Source organism: Hibiscus syriacus, unplaced genomic scaffold (genome assembly GCF_006381635.1).
Source record: "Hibiscus syriacus cultivar Baekdansim isolate YM2019G1 unplaced genomic scaffold, ASM638163v2 tig00002840_pilon, whole genome shotgun sequence".
In the NCBI taxonomy this organism is placed as follows: Eukaryota; Viridiplantae; Streptophyta; class Magnoliopsida; order Malvales; family Malvaceae; genus Hibiscus; species Hibiscus syriacus.
The window spans coordinates 1,648,330-1,655,002 of NW_024061947.1; the positions used below are offsets into that span (position 1 = coordinate 1,648,330).

Below are 6,673 nucleotides of genomic sequence, written 5' to 3' on the forward strand. Positions count from 1 at the left end.
AAAAGACTTGACTAAGAAGTGTTTAAATTATATATATTTTTAATTATTGTATAAAGTACTCAAATGGTCTCATAATTATAGGGTGATGTTTTGTTGAGTTTCCCGGCTATTAGAAATTACAAAATAGTCATTTGGCTATTAATATATTCTAAACTCATCCTATTTAGTCAAAAAAATTAGCGATCGTCTGAGCTGGATGTTAACCTATTGACTGAATATGATAAAATCACATTTTAATGTTGTCTATTGGCATCACTGTCACTTTTAAGTACTAGCTCGACGTTGTAATGTTTCAAACACTTGTTCAATGACATAATGTAAACTGAGTGTTGATCCATCAAATAACTCGAATGACATAATGTAGATGATATAATGAGTTTGAAACATATGAATAGTATGATAAAATAAATTTGACTTGAATGTTAATTTCCGTAAAATAACCGTCACTTATTCAATAACTTTTTGCTTTTTAGATATTCATTTAGTAAGGATATTGTTTTTGAACTTGTTAACATTCAAATAGTAAACGGGTACAAACAGAACAGATTCAAACAAATTCAGATCTTTGAATTCGTGAGTACAATAATTTTTGCTTCTGTTAATAATACACAAGTTTGTAGTCAAAGCAGACATAAATGTGTAAAAGCTTTATGGCCTTTAACAGCCTCAAAATCGGACACAATAAACATCGAACAAAATTCTCTCTTTTCCATGAAAATTTAAGGATGTAACAATCCAACATTGAAACCTAAAACAAATTTAATAGATTATATACTTGAAACACCATTGAAAATATCAGCTTCCATTCGTTTTCCCTTCAGGAGACTGCTAGTCCCAGCCACGGAAAGAGCATTCGATTTCCTCAAGGCTATACCATACATTCACTCCGATTCTTCTGCTTTTTTGAGGCCCGTTCGTTAGCCTCTTTCTTCTTAGCTTCACGTCGCTCTCTCTTGACACCTTTGGCTTTGTTTGGTAGGGCGACATCTCCGACCTATAACCCACAAGTATTGTTCAAATAATCGCCGCTACTAGTGGGGAAAAACAAGTACATACAGGTTGACATCTTATAAGCTTAATAATCAGCTATCGGCTTACCTTCTGATCAGGAATGTAGATCTTGCCAATTGTACCTTCTATTGCATCTGAGCTAACATTTATAATCTGAAACAACAAAATGGGTTAATTAACCGGAAAACACTAAAAGAAGGATTGATTAATTGTATATAGTCATCGAACCTTCTTCTTTGGTTGATCTTTAGCTGCTTTCATAGCTTCTTTCCTCAAGACTTCTTTGGTTGATTTATTGTACAGTCACTGAACCACAAAATCCATGGAAGGGCCTACTTCTACGAGTTCCATCCTTGGAACTACAGAGCCAGACTTTTTCAACCGAAGGGCACAATGTGTAAGGTATACCTAATTTGAAGAAATTGCTGTACATACTTAAGCACGGTCCAACCCAGCAAGGTTTATAGTCTCCACAACCTGAATTATTTACAGACATCTTTATAAAAAAATTCAAAGTAGACAAAGGAAGTGCTAAAAGCCGTGCATACAAACCTCTCCTCGTAAAAGATCAAGCAAAACCTCCTTCAAATGTTTCAGCTCATCTATATTCTCAAATCCTTCTCCAACGAAAGCGATGAAAGGCTTTGATCCCACCTGCAGTGCCATCTTCTTGTCATAAGTGAATGATTCAATGGATTTAAAATTTTCAACCCCAACCTCGACTAGATCATATACATAGTGATCATACATCCGCCCCAAAATTAGGTTGTTAGGTCGTTTCTGAGTGTGAACCATACTGCCAACATAAAAGCATGCATCAACAAAAATTAATGAGAAAATAGCTAGCACCTAAAGTAAGAACCTCTAGAAAATCCAGGTTTATAAAACTAATTAAGCACTTTTCAATTAGAGTGCTATCCTAAAACAGTTAAACCAACAAAAACAAGGGCAATCCTAAAATATAATCTCAAAGAGCTTTAAGTCTTCAAATCGGGGGAATTAAAAGCATTAAACCTTGTTTACTAAACCAAAATTAGCATTCCACAAGCCAAGACAACGCAATATAAGTTTATAACAATGGTAGCCGAGAAAGAGCACATAAAGTTGAAAATCGAACTTTAGGGTTTGGTATACTCACGACAAAGATGCTGCAATCAATTTTAAGAGAAAAGAACTCCAAAGAAGTTTCACCCCACTTTCAAAAGGCCTTATATTGTCATTCTTCCTCGCAAACCTCACAGCTCCACCCTTCTTTAAATGGTAAATTTCACTCAAAACTTCATTCAATGTGCCGCTCGTCTTTGTACCTTGCAGTATCAGTATTTTCTTCCCCGTTTCCACCTGCCAAACACAGTTTTAATTAAAAAGAAAAACCCATTTTTATAGCATAAATCTCCATTAAAAGGAGAATTCCTTAAATACGTACGAGCTTTGGAGCTCGTTTTTCTAGTGCCCTTTTGACTCTTCCACTCCTGGGGGTCTTAATTTTGATCATGATTGCCTATAAAAAAACAAATAAAGATAAACAAATCTATTGGGTTAGAAACCAAATTCTAAACCAATAGAGAGAGGAAGAGCTCGTCACTTACAGAAGAGAAAACGCGGAGAGTTTGCTGGTTATAGAGATGCTAGGGCTTTTCTTCTTCTTCTTACAAGCTTGTTGAAATAGGGTTTAAGATTTTTAGTGCTGAATATATGGGTTTCATTGCTGCATATAGGCCCGCACTCTAAACCGGGTCATGCCCGACTGAAGTTTTTTATTTTCATGTTTATTAAGTTTTTTTTTATAATTTATATTTAATTAATAATTAACATAAAAGGTCACAATTATTTAAAGGGTAAATTACACAGTTCCTCATTGTACCATACTCTCTCCCTTATTTTCCTCACCCAACTTTCAATTTTTCTATTTTATTCACTGAACTTTACAAATTGAATCATTTTACTCACTCCCTCGTTTTCTCTTTAACGGATGATGATGTGGCATTTTTATTATTATTTAATATAAAATAATTTAAAAATAAAATAAAAATAGAAGGTGGCCGGACGCCACCACCGTAAATGGTAGCCATTGGTCCCAAAATGGGATGTGTTACTTCTCCTCGACATCGTGAGTTTGAATCCGACCTCCATTTTATTGGAAGTTGCTCCGAAGTCTATGAATTTCAGTTTGAAAGTGAGGAAACTAAAATATTTTAGTATAAATTCACGGGTTTTGGGATATTTTCTGATGAAATAGCTACCATATTCGGACTTAAGAGGTCAAGACGAACCAACCCATTCAATTTTGGGATCGAACGATTACCATCTACGATGGTCGATGGTGGACGAAATGAAAATGACTTGGTGGCCAGCGAAAAGAAAATGGAGAAGAGAAGAAAAAATGATAAATAACACAATAAGTCATTAAACTTTACTCTCTTTCATATTTTACTCACCAAAATGACATCGTTTTAGAGTATATTTGAGTTTTTCAAAATGGCGTCATTTTGATTCATGTGCCATGTCATAACGTCGTTAAAAAGTTAAAAACAGAATGAGCAAAATGATTCAATCTGTAAAGTTCAGTGAGCAAAATAGAAAAATTGAAAGTTGGGTGAGGAAAATAGGAGAGAGAGCATAGTATAGTGAGGAACGGTGTAATTTACCCTTTAAAACTCTTCCATATTATAACATATATTTAGGGATGGGCATGATACTAGAACCCGACTCAACCAGATCAGGTCGGGCTTTTTAAAAATTTTGGGCTTGTGTCAGGTTTTTAGAGGTTGTGTTCGGGTTAAGTCGGATTCGGGCTTAGGGTGAAAAATATCTGACCCAACCTGACCCAAAAAATATAATTTTACCTTATATATTTAGAGATAATTACAATAATACACCTCTATATATTATTATTTTAAGAGTAAAGTATAGTAATGGTCACTGAACTTTTCTAAAGCTTTCATTTAGGTCCCCCAACTTTTAAAACTTGCAATATAACCCCCCAACATTTAGTTTGTTTGTAATATGATCCCCCAACAGTTACGTTGGGATCATATTACAAACAGACTAAATGTTAGGGGACCATATTGCAAGCGGACTAAATGTTGGGGGGACTATATTGCAAGTTTTAAAAGTTTGGGGACCTAAATGAAAACTTTAGAAAAGTTCAATGATCATTACTATACTTTACCCTTAGTTTATTTAAAATTTTATTTGTAGTTTTACATTTCTTCAATTTTGTCCTTAAATTTATATTTTTTTACAAAATTGATCCATGATTATTTTTTTTGTAATTTACTCGAAATCATAATTACAACTTGGAATTCAACAATCACGAAAGATGACAAAATAATTAATCCAAAATTAAAAATGACTCGAGCTGAACTCAATTTGTATCTGGTAAACAACCAACCTGAATTTTATCTATCAATGATGTGAGATCCGACTGAAGTCCACCTGAACCTGAATTAAATGGTCTTTATCTGCTTCGGACCTGGATTGTTTTGACCTGAACTGACATCGATCCGAACTGAAAATGACCCGACTTGAACCCGATATGGATCTGGTGTTAATCAACCTGAAAATAACCCGAACTGATTTGACTTATACTCGACCTGATCCGACTTGACATGTACCCGATTTTACCCGACCTGCCAGGATCCGACTGAAACCTGACTGATTACCTGATTTTACAGCCTTAACTGACACCTTCTTGAGTAGACACTCGACCACGTCGGGCTATTGAGGTCGCCCTCTAAGAGTGAGGGCAAGAATGTTGTTTGGGTAAAATTATTGAATTCTTACGTAATAAAGTTAATCACCAAGAAATTTTTAATCATTCGAATTAAATTTGAATATAAGATTAATTAATACTTGAATATGATATATTATAAAATAAAATATAAAATAAATAATATTTGAATTAAACTATCACTAGAGTTAATTAATGGGGTAAAGTATAGTAACGGTCACTGAACTTTTCTAAAGCTTTCATTTAGGTCCCTCAACTTTTAAAACTTACAATACATCCCCCAACATTTAGTTCGTTTATAATATGGTCCCCCAACATTTTGTCCGTTTGCAATATGGTCCCCAATGTAACTGTTGGGGGACCATATTGCAACAAACTAAATGTGGGGAGACTGTATTATAATTTTTAAAAGTTGGGAGACTTAAATGAAAGCTTTAAAAAAGTTCAGTGACCATTACTATACTTTACCCTTATTTTAATTACATCCCTATTTTTTTATTAAAAAGGATATTTTTAAATAAATATATTATTTTGGGTGGGGTCGGGTGAGGTTCAGATTTCTTTCTCAAAAAGTCGGGTTGGGTTTAAGTTGGGTGGAGGATGTAAAATTTTTGGGTCGATCAGGTCAGGTGAAGGATGTAAAATTTTCGAGTCGGGTCGGGTAGACCGAAACTCGACCCATGCCCATCCTTATATATTATTATCAATATTAAAATTTTCTTTATCATTACAACTTAGTAAATGACTTGACCAGTCAAAAATAATATTTGTTAATAAAGCGCTTTAATCACTTATTCATTATAATATTAAGAGTTAAATTAAGTATAAATTTATTTAAAATATTTAATTATATTTTTTTTACTTTTAACTTTTACCCCTTCATTTTTAATTTTTTATATGAAATTAATAAAAAAATAAATCCCTGAAATATTTCCTTTTTAGTGTTTAAATTTTTTTGAGTTAATTTTCATCTTTAGTATTTTCATTGTTTGCATTCCATCTGTAACAATTTTTATAAAATTTTCCATGATGTGACAGAAGACTACGATATTATCAAAATGTATGTTTTACCCTAGTAAAGCGTAAACAATCCCTTCTTTCACCTCATATTCAGAAAAAAGATAAATTATTTATTTAGGTCACTCATTTATTACTTAATTTCTATTTTTTCATTTAACTATTATTTTTTTAAAGTCATACTTAATATTATATTTTGGATTATATTTTGATCATTCTCTGTTATAAAATAACGGTATTACTTATGTTTCACCATAAGGTATTGCCATATTAGCATTAAAAAAAACCACATGAGCATTATTGTTAATTTTTCAATAGTGAGTGACTAAAAAAGAACCTAATCAATAGATTAGGGACCAAATAAGTAGTTTATTCAAAAATATAAAAGAATTGCAGTATTTATTGGGCCAGGCATAGCCATTGGATCCATTTGGGTGAGGAGCAGCTAACCAAATTAGGGTTCCAAAGTCCAATTTCTTTTCTATTTTTTCCTCCATTATTTATTAAACCTCCATAATCTCAAAATTTACAATTAACTCTTAACGTTGCTTCATTTTCTCCGTTCGACGTTCGCTCCTTGTAATTACCCCTTTCCTTTCCAAACAAATCCCTAGTTCCCCTTTCTTTTTGTTCCTTCTTTATATTTACTATCATTGGCTCTTCCTTTACTTCCAGAAAATTAGAGTTAATTTTTCTTATCTTTTCGTTGTTGTATATAATTTAGTCTGAGGATTTTATGTTTTTCCCTCATTTTACATTCCGGCTCGTGAATTTTTGTAATTCTTGGATTTATAATTATTATTGTACTGGTTCAGTTTTTTTTATTCGCTGATTTCACTTGGATGGAATAATGTGTCGCTATCGATTTAGGGTTTTATTTATTTATTTATTTATTTGTACTTTGTATGGTAA

At 32.8% G+C, this 6,673-nt stretch overlaps 1 pseudogene; it reads right to left on the reverse strand.

The window, feature by feature from the left end:
- Window positions 1-688: 688 nt before the first annotated feature.
- On the reverse strand, window positions 689-2,672 carry LOC120154927 (annotated as a pseudogene).
- Window positions 2,673-6,673: the final 4,001 nt, after the last annotated feature.